Genomic DNA, 14,565 nt, shown 5'->3' on the forward strand with positions numbered 1-14,565 from the left:
AAGGGGCCATTTATCAAAAAATATTTGCAGCTTTTTCCCCTAATCACCTGTTTTCGAGGGCTAACCGCAAATATTTAGTATCACCTAAATGTATGTAGGATTGATCGCAACAAATATCTCTGATATCTGCTGCGATCCCTCCATTCCCGCTGGCAGCCGCATCCCAATAGGTTTCTATGGTGGATGCGATGCTGACAGATTTACCAGTTGACCCCCCACCCCCCCACCCCCCAGATTGGTCCCCGTCTGAAGATGGCGTCAGCACATAGGACTCTATTCAGGTTCAGTTGCAGATTCTGCTAAAACGCAGAATCTGCAACTGCTTCTGTAGCATGCTGGGGGCGGCCAAGTGCAGGGCAAGGCGGCCCAGCATGCTAATTGGCGGCCAGCGATGCGATCTCTGATGCAGAAATTAAGGATGACCCCCCTGACGATTCAGCTATGCTGCATATGCAGGCTGTCCGCCGCTATTGTTTGGGTCTAAGTGGCCGTGTGTGATGTTACACGGCTGCCCCAAAAATGGTCCGACCCCGCTTCATTTTCACGCCCACGCCCCTGCAACACTGCTCCCCTGACACCCGCCACTGTCAATCACATCGCAGAGTGGTCAGGTACAATCGTATATTGCAATGCGATCCTGGGTGCTAATATTGCGCCTAGATTGCACTGAATATGCGATTAATGATAAACAGACCCCTAAATCTCTATGCGGGATGCAGTTAAGTTCCTGACAGTTGGGACCCGGCGGTCAAAATACCGACGCTGGAATCCCTACAGCAGTCAAAATGCCAGTGGTCAAAATCCCGGTATACCCACTAGGGTGGTGGTCCACGCCACCACCCGAGGGGGAATATAATAGTGTGAGCCCGCAGCGATCTCGCAAGTGGACACTCTGCGATCGATGTTGGTATTTTGACTGTCGGGATTCCTGCATCGGTATTTGACCGCCAGGATCCCGACTGTCGGGCAATCATACTGAACCATTCTCTGCACATGTTACGCCCTGCCCGCTCCATAGTACAACATGGTGTCACCACGGTGAAAAGTTACTTGCACTGTTTTGCTTTGTTCCTAGCGCAGAACCAGCCTTGTTATGTGGGTTTATTCCCCTATTTTTATTTATTTTTAAATATTGGACCTCACATCACAATCAAACCCTCGCTAGACTGAGGATGGAGTATGTCTAGAAACATCTGCATAAAAACAAATAAGAGGGAGATAGACAGTCTGCCCTGCAGGGAATGTGAGAATTACCCAGCACCAAGTGCCCTAGGTGAGACCCCGAGTGTCTTCCAGGCCATCAACACAAGAATCTAAGATGCCCTACTTGCTGAGAGTTCTTTGTCATTCTTCTGGTAAAGACAACCAAGTACTGTACAATTATTTCACTATAATGAGACCACTGGGGGAACTGTTCCGTCGGAGTCAGTTGATGGTATTTAAGTTTATCTCAGAGCTCCCCTCGAGCTCTCATGTTATTAAAGGAAAGTGAATAGAGAGTGAAGGTTCTCTGTAGAAAGAAACTTATTCTTATATCAAGGGCAGTCCACAGAATGTGTGGCCTAAGGAAAAAAAACAAAAACAAACCCTACAGACCCGGCCTAACCCTAAACTCCCCTCCTCCATCTACCTTTCTCTAATCATCCTCAAAGGCGGATCCAGTCTGAAGGTCGACACTACCTAGGTCGACAATGTTTAGGTCGACCACTATTGGCCGACAGTAACTATGTCGACATGGTTCCTATGTCGACATGGTTTCTAGGTCTACATGTTCTAGGTTGACAGGTCAAAAGGTCGACATGACTTTTTTTTAAAAAATAATCTTTTTTTGAACTTTTTCATACTTAATGATCCACGTGGACTACGATTGGCACGGTAATCTGTGCCGTGCAAAGTGGTAGCGGAGCGAGGCACCTTGCCCGAAGCATGGCGAGAGCGGTCAATGTACGGACTTCCCAGTCATTGTATGGAGAAAACGACAAAAAAAAACATGAAAAACTCTTGTCGACCTTTTGAACTGTCGACCTAGACCATGTCAACCTAGAACCCATCGACTTTCCAACCCTGTCGAACTAGTACCTGTCGACCTATAGTGGTCCACTGAAACATTGTCGACCTAGAACCTGTCGATGCAACAATCCACACTCCCTCGAAGGCAGCTTCACTGACTCCAGCAGAGTGTTGCGGTTCCGGTATGAATGGTCGACAATGTTTAGGTCGACAGTCATAAGGCCGACCACTATTGGTAAACATTGACATGGTCGACATGGGCTAATTGTCGACACATGGAAGGTCGACGCGTGAAAAGGTCGACATGGATTTTTGAACTGTTTTTGGTGTCATTTTTTCCGTAACATGACCAGGTACCCCAATTAGTGTACTGCGTCCCGTTGCCATGTCAACCTTTTCATGTGTCAACCTTTCACGCATCGATCATTTAATGTGTCGACCATTTATCCATGTTAACGTCGACCAATAGTGGTCGACCATCTGAACAGATACCGAGTGATGTAACTGGACATCCTGAGTAACCTGAGGGTTACTTATATGTCCCATGGTCATGCAGATGATTTCATACAGGATCATCTGCATTGGACGCAGCAGTGGGTCACTGAAGCCGGAGGGTGTTTTTATTAACTCAGTGCCTCCTGTGGCTTTTGCATATTTTAGAACAGTTGCTGTGAATAAAGCCGCAGACCCTGTGCTAACTGTGTATATCTCTAAATCAGGCCCACAGTCCCCCCAAATTCTTGTTTATCGCTTATCAGATAATACGGAACAGATCAATATACAACAATAGATATGTTTGTAGCTGATCAGAAATCCCTATATAGTCACACATCAATATTGTTGTACCCGCTGATACTGTGTGTCAGACATTAATCCGGGGTAGTCAGTTGTTAGAAATGGGTTGGGTATGAAATACCGGTGGTGGAGATCCTAACGGTCAGAATACAGATGGATCCCAGCGGTCAGCATCCCAACGCCGGGATCCCAGCCGCAGAATGCCAGCGGGGGAAAAAGGCGAGCGCAACGAAGCGCATTGCGGACTCACTGCGCTCGCCACAGGTTCTATTCCCACTCTATGGGTGTCGTGGAGACCCAAGGGTGGGAATACTACCTTCTAGTCGGCATGCCGACTATTGGTATTTTAATTGTTCAGGATGCAGGGGGAGGTTATGCGACCGATTCTTGTGCCGGCGGTCACATAACTACATCCCTTCTAAGTCTATCCCTAGTCCTAAACCCAACCCTAACCGTACAGCCTAACCCTAACCATCCACTCCTGCAGCCTATCCTAGGGGTGGCCATCAGTGTTGTCGCCATCGATGGTAGCCAGCTACTCTGTGTGGTACCATCGATGGTTTTACCATTGTGTTTTCGTGCATGCGCATCTGCGGCTGCTGGCGCTGACATCTTTTTGCAAAAGCCGGGGGTGGGTTTGGGCTGTGATTGACAGCTCATCCTGTCACGGCGGCTGCCCATCTAATACTGGGCAGTGTGTATGAGCCGGGGGCGCTGCAGGGGAGCTGGCAGACAGCCTAGCAGGCCTGAACATCAACAGCAGCACTGTAAACTGCAAAAAAACAAAAACAAACCAAATGATGGGACAGTGGTTACCATCGATGGAGGGGACCCATCTGGTTCTCCGCCACTGATGGTAAAAGTATTCGCCATCTGCCATAGACTATCAATTATTTTGAATCATCGATGGTCGTTGCCCATCCTTAGCCTAACCCTAACCATACCCCTCCCGCAGCCTAAAACTAACCATAACCTTAATACTTATTATTGGCATTGTGAGCGTTGGGATTCCGCTCTCAGGATTCTGACCATCGGGATCCAGACTATATACTGTTAAAAATCTGAACTGTAATTTATTCAGAAAACGAGCTTTGTATTTCTTAATTATATAGAAGCACACCAAATCTATATACATTTATACATTGCCACCATTTTGGTAATACCAGTGATGCTTACCTCTCAACATTTTGTAGGTCCGAAGCGAAACATCTGCAAAATTAGGGGGCGTAGCCTTTTGACAAGGGGTGTGGCCTAAACTCCATTCCTAGAACAGGGGGAGCGGGGGTTCCCCACTAGACAATATCTCTGAGTTGTACCATGTAGTAAGTCTAACTGCCTTACGTACATCATCCTTGGTTGAGGATGGTAATCTAATCAAATACGGTAACCATATGGCAAAAAAAATAATAATAATTGTGATCTGGCTTAAACATCTACAAGCATTTGACCCAATCCATTTGATATAAAAAGGATAACCAGAGCAACATTAATGTAATAGGTATATGATCTTATTGATATATTGGGATAGGATGGTCTTTTTCAAGGCCGCAGCAATGTAGGCCAATAGCAGCTTGGTGTCTCTACAGTAGATGTGGTTCGATCCTGAGGGCTATATTGATTCCAAAACGCCCAATACATTGTAATCGCAAATTATATACCTAGACCGGTGTTTATATATGTTTGAACATCTTTCCAAAAGGCCTGAACTACTGAACAAGTCCACAGGCAATAAATAATAGGATTTTGGTTACCTACCGGTAAATCCTTTTCTCGTAGTCCGTAGAGGATGCTGGGGTCCACATTAGTACCATGGGTTATAGACGGGTCCACGAGAGAAGGACTTTACACAGATAGTGGCGAGATTCACACCAGCTCACACATGCAAGGCACATCATGCTAACTAGCTTGAAACTCAGCAACTGTTGAAAACATTACTTACCAAGTAACAATGCAGTACTCAACTAAAACGAAGTTGAACTGAACCAAATAACGATAGCAGGAAAACGAAAAGCTGGGTGGGAGCCCAGCATCCTCTACGGACTACGAGAAAATGAATCACCGGTAGGTAACCAAAATCCTATTTTCTCTTATGTCCTAGAGGATTCTGGGGTCCACATTAGTACCATGGGTAAGTACCAAAGCTCCCAGAACGGGAGGGAGAGCGCGGAGGCTCCTGCAGAACTGGTAGACCAAACTTCAGGTCCTCAGAGGCCGAAGTATCGAACTTGTAGAACTTTGCAAACGTGTTCGACCCAGACCAAGTTGCTGCTCGGCAAAGTTGTAACGCCGAGACACCCCGTGCAGCCGCCCAGGAAGACCTCACCTTACGAGTAGTGTGGGCCTTAACAGACGTAGGACACGGCAAGCCTGCCGTAAAAATAAGAATTTACTTACCGATAATTCTATTTCTCGTAGTCCGTAATGGATGCTGGGGACTCCGTAAGGACCATGGGGAATAGCGGCTCCGCAGGAGACAGGGCACAAAAGTAAAAGCTTTAGGATCAGGTGGTGTGCACTGGCTCCTCCCCCTATGACCCTCCTCCAAGCCTCAGTTAGGATACTGTGCCCGGACGAGCGTACACAATAAGGAAGGATTTTGAATCCCGGGTAAGACTCATACCAGCCACACCAATCACACTGTACAACCTGTGATCTGAACCCAGTTAACAGCATGATAACAGCGGAGCCTCTGAAAAGATGGCTCACAACAATAATAACCCGTTTTAGTTAACAGTAACTATGTACAAGTATTACAGACAATCCACACTTGGGATGGGCGCCCAGCATCCACTACGGACTACGAGAAATAGAATTATCGGTAAGTAAATTCTTATTTTCTCTGACGTCCTAAGTGGATGCTGGGGACTCCGTAAGGACCATGGGGATTATACCAAAGCTCCCAAACGGGCGGGAGAGTGCGGATGACTCTGCAGCACCGAATGAGAGAACTCCAGGTCCTCCTCAGCCAGGGTATCAAATTTGTAGAATTTTGCAAACGTGTTTGCCCCTGACCAAGTAGCAGCTCGGCAAAGTTGTAAAGCCGAGACCCCTCGGGCAGCCGCCCCCGAATGGACAATCAGATATGGGCTTTTGTGAGACAAAGCCGCCAATTCTGACACTCGCCTGGCCGAGGCCAGGGCCAACAGCATGGTCACTTTCCATGCGAGATATTTCAAATCCACAGATTTGAGCGGTTTAAACCAATGTGATTTGAGGAATCCCAGAACTACGTTGAGATCCCACAGTGCCACTGGAGGCACAAAAGGGGGTTGTATATGCAGTACTCCCTTGACAAACTTCTGGACTTCAGGAACTGAAGCCAATTCTTTCTGGAAGAAAATCGACAGGGCCGAAATTTGAACCTTAATGGACCCCAATTTGAGGCCCATAGACACTCCTGTTTGCAGGAAATGCAGGAATCGACCGAGTTGAAATTCCTCCGTGGGGCCTTCCTGGCCTCACACCATGCAACATATTTTCGCCAAATGTGGTGATAATGTTGTGCGGTCACCTCCTTCCTGGCTCTGACCAGGGTAGGGATGACCTCTTCCGGAATGCCTTTTTCCCTTAGGATCCGGCGTTCAACCGCCATGCCGTCAAACGCAGCCGCGGTAAGACTTGGAACAGACATGATCCTTGCTGAAGCAAGTCCCTTCTTAGTATCTCTTGAAGTTCCGGGTACCAAGTCCTTCTTGGCCAATCCGGAGCTACGAGTATAGTTCTTACTCCTCTCCGTCTTATAATTCTCAGTATCTTGGGTATGAGAGGCAGAGGAGGGAACACATACACCGACTGGTACACCCACGGTGTTACCAGAGCGTCCCTGCTATTGCCTGAGGGTCTCTTGACCTGGCGCAATACCTGTCCAGTTTTTTATTCAGACGGGACGCCATCATGTCCACCTTTGGTCTTTCCCAACGGTTCACAATCATGTGGAAGACTTCCAGATGAAGTCCCCACTCTCCCGGGTGGAGGTCGTGCCTGCTGAGGAAGTCTGCTTCCCAGTTGTCCACTCCCGGAATGAACACCGCTGACAGTGTTATCACATGATTTTTCGCCCAGCGAAGAATCCTTGCTGCCATTGCCCTCCTGCTTCTTGTGCCGCCCTGTCTGTTTACGTGGGCGACTGCCGTGATGTTGTCCGACTGGATTAGCACCGGTTGACTTTGAAGCAGAGGTCTTCCTAGGCTCAGAGCATTGTAAATTGCCCTTAGCTCCAGTATATTTATGTGGAGAGAAGTCTCCAGACTTGACCACACTCCTTGGAAATTTCTTCCCTGTGTGACTGCTCCCCAGCCTCTCAGGCTGGCATCCGTGGTCACCAGGACCCAGTCCTGAATGCCGAATCTGCTGCCCTCTAGTAGATGAGCACTCTGCAGCCACCACAGAAGAGACACCCTTGTCCTTGGAGACAGGATTATCCGCTGATGCATCTGAAGATGCGATCCGGACCATTCGTCCAGCAGATCCCACTGAAAAATTCTTGCGTGAAATCTGCCGAATGGAATCGCTTCGTAAGAAGCCACCATTTTTCCCAGGACTCTTGTGCATTGATGCACTGACACTTGGCCTGGTTCTAGGAGGTTCCTAACTAGCTCGGATAACTCCCTGGCTTTCTCCTCCGGGAGAAACACCTTTTTCTGGACTGTGTCCAGAATCATCCCTAGGAACAGCAGACGTGTCGTCGGAATCAGCTGCGATTTTGGAATATTTAGAATCCACCCGTGCTGTCGTAGAACTACTTGAGATAGTGCTACTCCGACCTCCAACTGTTCTCTGGACCTTGCCCTTATCAGGAGATCGTCCAAGTAAGGGATAATTAAGACGCCTTTTCTTTGAAGAAGAATCATCATTTCGGCCATTACCTTGGTAAAGACCTGGGGTGCCGTGGACAATCCAAACGGCAGCGTCTGAAACTGATAGTGACAGTTCTGTACCACGAACCTGAGGTACCCTTGGTGAGAAGGGCAAATTGGGACATGGAGGTAAGCATCCTTGATGTCCAGGGACACCATATAGTCCCCTTCTTCCTGGTTCGCTATCACTGCTCTGAGTGACTCCATCTTGATTTGAACCTTTGTATGTAAGTGTTCAAAGATTTCAGATTTAGAATAGGTCTCACCGAGCCGTCTGGCTTCAGTACCACAAATAGTGTGGAATAATACCCCTTTCCTTGTTGTAGGAGGGGTACTTTGATTATCACCTGCTGGGAATACAGCTTGTGAATTGTTTCCAATACTGCCTCCCTGTCGGAGGGAGACGTTGGTAAAGCAGACTTCAGGAACCTGCGAGGGGGAGACGTCTCGAACTTCCAATCTGTACCCATGGGATACTACTTGTAGGATCCAGGGGTCCACTTGCGAGTGAGCCCACTGCGCGCTGAAACTCTTGAGACGACCCCCCACCGCACCTGAGTCCGCTTGTACGGCCCCAGCGTCATGCTGAGGACTTGGCAGAAGCGGTGGAGGGCTTCTGTTCCTGGGAAGGAGCTGCCTGCTGAAGTCTTCTTTCCTTTCCTCTACCCCTGGGCAGATATGACTGGCCTTTTGCCCGCTTGCCCTTATGGGGACGAAAGGACTGAGGCTGAAAAGACGGTGTCTTTTTCTGCTGAGATGTGACTTGGGGTAAAAAAGGTGGATTTTCCAGCTGTTGCCGTGGCCACCAGGTCCGATGGACCGACCCCAAATAACTCCTCCCCTTTATACGGCAATACTTCCATGTGCCGTTTGGAATCTGCATCACCTGACCACTGTCGTGTCCATAAACATCTTCTGGCAGACATGGACATCGCACTTACTCTTGATGCCAGAGTGCAAATATCCCTCTGTGCATCTCGCATATATAGAAATGCATCTTTTAAATGCTCTATAGTCAATAAAATACTGTCCCTGTCAAGGGTATCAATATTTTCAGTCAGGGAATCCGACCAAGCCACCCCAGCGCTGCACATCCAGGCTGAGGCGATCGCTGGTCGCAGTATAACACCAGTATGTGTGTATATACTTTTTAGGATATTTTCCAGCCTCCTATCAGCTGGCTCCTTGAGGGCGGCCGTATCTGGAGACGGTAACGCCACTTGTTTTGATAAGCGTGTGAGCGCCTTATCCACCCTAGGGGGTGTTTCCCAACGCGCCCTAACTTCTGGCGGGAAAGGGTATAACGCCAATAATTTTCTATCGGGGGAAACCCACGCATCATCACACACTTCATTTAATTTATCTGATTCAGGAAAAACTACAGGTAGTTTTTTCACACCCCACATAATACCCTTTTTTGTGGTACTTGTAGTATCAGAAATATGTAACACCTCCTTCATTGCCCTTAACATGTAACGTGTGGCCTTAATGGAAAATACGTTTGTTTCTTCACCGTCGACACTGGAGTCAGTGTCCGTGTCTGTGTCTGTGTCGACCGACTGAGGTAATGGGCGTTTTAAAGCCCCTGACTGTGTTTGAGACGCCTGGACAGGTACTAATTGGTTTGCCGGCCGTCTCATGACGTCAACCGACCTTGCAGCGTGTTGACATTATCACGTAATTCCCTAAATAAGCCATCCATTCCGGTGTCGACTCCCTAGAGAGTGACATCACCATTACAGGCAATTGCTCCGCCTCCTCACCAACATCGTCCTCATACATGTCGACACACACGTACCGACACACAGCACACACACAGGGAATGCTCTGATAGAGGACAGGACCCCACTAGCCCTTTGGGGAGACAGAGGGAGAGTTTGCCAGCACACACCAAAACGCTATAATTATACAGGGACAACCTTATATAAGTGTTTTCCCTTATAGCATCTTAATATATTATAATATCGCCACACAAAATGCCCCCCCTCTCTGTTTTAACCCTGTTTCTGTAGTGCAGTGCAGGGGAGAGCCTGGGAGCCTTCCTAGCAGCGGAGCTGTGTAGGAAAATGGCGCTGTGTGCTGAGGAGAATAGGCCCCGCCCCCTTTTCGGCGGGCTTCTTCTCCCGTTTTTCTGACAACCTGGCAGGGGTTAAATACATCCATATAGCCCCAGAGGCTATATGTGATGTATTTTTAGCCAGCATAGGTACTTTCATTGCTGCCCAGGGCGCCCCCCCCCAGCGCCCTGCACCCTCAGTGACCGTTGGTGTGAAGTGTGCTGAGAGCAATGGCGCACAGCTGCCGTGCTGTGCGCTACCTTAAGAAGACTGGGAAGTCTTCAGCCGCCGATTTCTGGACCTCTTCTCTCTTCAGCATCTGCAAGGGGGTCGGCGGCGCGGCTCCGGTGACCCATCCAGGCTGTACCTGTGATCGTCCCTCTGGAGCTAGTGTCCAGTAGCCTAAGAAGCCAATCCATCCTGCACGCAGGTGAGTTCACTTCTTCTCCCCTAAGTCCCTCGTTGCAGTGAGCCTGTTGCCAGCAGGACTCGCTGAAAATAAAAAACCTAACAAAACTTTTACTCTAAGCAGCTCTTTAGGAGAGCCACCTAGATTGCACCCTTCTCGGCCGGGCACAAAAACCTAACTGAGGCTTGGAGGAGGGTCATAGGGGGAGGAGCCAGTGCACACCACCTGATCCTAAAGCTTTTACTTTTGTGCCCTGTCTCCTGCGGAGCCGCTATTCCCCATGGTCCTTACGGAGTCCCCAGCATCCACTTAGGACGTCAGAGAAATACGCATGCTGGATAGTGAACCTGATCCAGCGTGAAATCGACTGCTTAGAAGCAAGACACACAATTTTCTTGGGATCATAGAGGTCAAACAGAGAGTCCGATTTTCTGTGACGAGCAGTCCTCTTCACATAGATTTTCAGAGCCCTTACAACATCCAAGGACTTTGATGAAATTGAGGAGTCAGTAGCAACCAGCACCACAATAGGTTGGTTGATATGAAATGCTGACACAACCTTCGGAAGAAACTGCTGACGTGTCCGGAGCTCAGCTTTAGCTTCATGGAAGATCAAGTATGAGCTTTTACAGGATAAAGCCCCCAACTCCGACACACGTCTAGCAGAAGCTAAAGCCAACAAAGTGACTGCCTTCCACGTAAGAAATTTGACCTCAACCTCCTGTATAGGCTCAAACCTGTCACAATCCTGACTGTAGGTTTCATATTTGGTGACTTACCCCTGCCATCTGTCCCGGATCCTGTGTCTTTTTACTCACTGAGTTAAACAGCTTGTCAGCACTATGAGTTTTCCTGAGTTCTCTGCCTGAAAGGTAATAGTTAATTAGCTCCACCTGTGGTGATCTCCTGTGTGAGGCTGAATTCAGTAATCTGAAGTTTAGGCCTAAAAGCCAGCATCCTATGTTTTGCAGAAGTTCAGGCTTCAGTGTTCTCTCGGCCTGCTAGGCCTCATTCTACATCACAGCCTAGTCTAGAGTACTCACATGACAGTGACTGTTCACCTGACCCAGAGTTGTCCAATCCTCTGCCAGCCTGAGACTCTCTGCATCACCTAATCCTGCTCACCAATCACCAAGGACCAGGAAGTATAAGTCGGGAGACTGAGTTGGAAACTGGGCCAGTTCCTCGTGTCACACACAGCTCTGTGTGAGCTTTGAAGCTGAGCTCCCTAAAGTTGTGATCTCCAGAGCTCCCGTATCCCTGTGGCTTCAGTGCCTCCAAGAACCTCCGTGCCTCCAGGAACCTCCGTGCCTCCAGGAACCTCCATGCCTCCGAGCACCTCCGTGCCTCCAAGCACTTCTGCACCTCCAAGCACCTCAGTGCCTCCAGGCACCTCAGTGCCTCCGAGCACCTCAGTGCCTCCGAGCACCTCAGTGCCTCCAAGCACTTCTGCACCTACAAGTACTTCAGCACCTCCAAGCACCTCAGTGCCTCCAAGCACCTCAGTGTCTCCAAGCACTTCTGCACCTACAAGCACTTCAGTGCCTCCTAGCACTTCTGCACCTCCAAACACCCAGTGCTCACAAGCGTAATTGGTAGCTCCAGCATCCGGTACTCCTTCATTCATTCCTCAGCACCTTTTCAAGTTCTGTCTTTCAGGAGACCTCCAGCATCCATACGTGCCTCCTGTCTGCCGACCAAATCCTGCATGAGGAAAACCTAGATTCGGTCATCTCAGCTACGGTTCCTCTTCCCAGTCACCGGAAGAAACCCTGAGTCCACAACACTCCCAAACCAGGTCAGTAATAGTATTCACATTGTCCTCCAGTCGCCCGCACAGACTTCACTAACACCGGGTCCACAAAACCACAGTCATGACAGTAGGAACTGGCCACATGGACCCGGCTGAAAGTGTTTGTCTGACGCAGGACCTCCTAAGCAATATTGCAGGACGCTTGGAGGGTTTGGAGTCGACTCAGCATCAATTGGCACAGTGTCTGCAGCGGAATTCGTTCTCCAGAGATTCTCAGACCTTCTGCACTAAGACTCCTGACCAACTGCAGGTTTTCTACCAGATGTTATTACAGTTACAAGAACTTTTGTCTAGTATTCTTTCTGTGATGCCTGATCTCTTCAGGAATACTACCAACGTTGTGAACCTGTTTTGTCCCATCCAGTTAATAAAGTCTCTTTCTCTGTGCAAGGAAAAGTTGTTCATCAGAGCTATCCACGGCCCAAGCTCTCTGAAGCTGAACGTCAGCGGCGTAGGGAGCTACACCTCTGTCTTTACTGTGGAAATTCCGGTCATTTTGTTAAAGACTGCATTCTTCGCAAGCCAGGGAATGGTGACAAATATCAGTATCATGGTGCTCATGTCTACAAGTCGTCCACAGTAGCCGATCCTGCTACTGCTGACAGGGGGTATCAAGAAGGCTACTCTGAAAGAGACTCAAATTTATGACTGGGGTCCGGTGATTAAAAGACCTTATCCCAAGTTGGGTGTCCAGAGAAGAATGTTCAAGCCATTTAGAGTCACAGAGGAGTCGGAGTGTCCAGCCCCAGGAGGGGCGTCTTCAGAGTGTCCAGCCCCAGGAGGGGCGTCTTCAGAGTGTCCAGCCCCAGGAGGGGCATCTTCAGAGTGTCCAGCCCCAGGAGGGGCATCTTCAGAGTGTCCAGCCCCAGGAGGGGCGTCTTCAGAGTGTCCAGCCCCAGGAGGGGCGTCCGTGTCTACAGCCCAAGGAGGGGCGCCCGTGTCTACAGCTCAAGGAGGGGCGCCCGTGTCTACAGCCCAAGGAGGGGCGCCCGTGTCTACAGCCCAAGGAGGGGCGTCCGTGTCTACAGCCCAAGGAGGGGCGTCCGTGTCCTCAGCCCAAGGAGGGGCATCCGTATCTTCAGCCCCAGGGAGGGGTTCAGAGCGTCCAGCCCCAGAGAGTCTTCAGAGTGCTGCCCAGCCAGAGAGTATTCAGAGTGCTGCCCAGCCAGAGAGTCTTCAGAGTGCTGCCCAGCCAGAGAGTCTTCAGAGTGCTGCCCAGCCAGAGAGTCTTCAGAGTGCTGCCCTGCCAGAGAGTCTTCAGAGTGCTGCCCAGCCAGAGAGTCTACAGAGTGCTGCCCAGCCAGAGAGTCTACAGAGTGCTGCCCAGCCAGAGAGTCTTCAGAGTGCTGCCCTGCCAGAGAGTCTTCAGAGTGCTGCCCAGCCAGAGAGTCTACAGAGTGCTGCCCAGCCAGAGAGTCTACAGAGTGCTGCCCAGCCAGAGAGTCTACAGAGTGCTGCCCAGCCTCGTGAAGTGGGGGCTCTTGCCTCAGTCCAGCCCCGTGAAATGGGGGCTCTTGCCTCAGTCCAGCCCCGTGAAGTGAGGGCTCTTGCCTCAGCCCAGCCCCATGAAGTTGGGGCTCTTGCCTCAGCCCAGCCCCGTGAAGTGGGGGCTCTTGCCTCAGCCCAGCCCCGTGAAGTGGGGGCCCTTGCCTCAGCCCAGCCCCGTGAAGTGGGGGCTCTTGCCTCAGCTCAGCCCCGTGAAGAGGGGGCTCCTGCCTTAGTTCAGCCCCGTGAAGTAAGGGCTCCTGCCGGTCAAGCAATATTCCAGTCTCCACCTGGTCAGTCCGTTCCGGTTCCAGCCGGTCCAACAATACTCCAGGCTCCGCCTGGTCAGTCCGTCCCGGTTCCAGCCGGTCCAGCAATACTCCAGATCCTGCCTGGTCAGTCCGTCCCGGTTCCATCCGGTCCAGTGATACTCCAGGACCAGCCTGGTCAGTCTCCTTTGGCTCCAGCCAATTCAAGTATCCTCGGATCCAATCCAGTCCTACTCGTCCAGCCAAAGATTTCTCCAGTTTCAGTCTGTTCAAGCTCATCTGGACTCAAACCAATTCCAAGCATTGGTCCGAGTAAAGGACTTTCACCATCTAATTCTAAAATTAGACTTCAGTCTGTCTCTGATTCTGTTTCCTCGTCTTCCAGCATTGAGTCCACAGCGTCTGCAGGGAAATCTAATACCTCTTCTCATCAATGTCGGAATAATTCTGCTGTAGCCGCCAAAGTCAAGAAAAATCCCAAGGCTACTCATTTAAAGTCTGAACGTGCTCCAGAGCTGGATACTGATCTAAGTACAGTTTTCTCAGCTTTGTCCCTAAGCTTGTCTGAGCAACTTAATGTTACATCTGCTGATTTGGATACAGGACTTCAGGCTAATTTCGCTGAGAAGGACACCGAAGTTACTTCCTCAATCCAGTCACCAGAGTTGTTTACCTCAGTCGCAGACGCAAGTGGTGCTGCTTCGGGGAGAATTACTAGCATCTCCATCCAGAAGATTTCAAGTGATTTCTCAGTCTTATTTGAGGACTTCAGCCAGACTACTTCAGAAGGGATAGTTTCTCATCAGCCTGACGTTCTACAAACTAACTCCAATCTAGCTTCTGAGAGTGCATCATCAGTTTCAGTCTCTAA

Source organism: Pseudophryne corroboree, chromosome 11 (genome assembly GCF_028390025.1).
Source record: "Pseudophryne corroboree isolate aPseCor3 chromosome 11, aPseCor3.hap2, whole genome shotgun sequence".
In the NCBI taxonomy this organism is placed as follows: Eukaryota; Metazoa; Chordata; class Amphibia; order Anura; family Myobatrachidae; genus Pseudophryne; species Pseudophryne corroboree.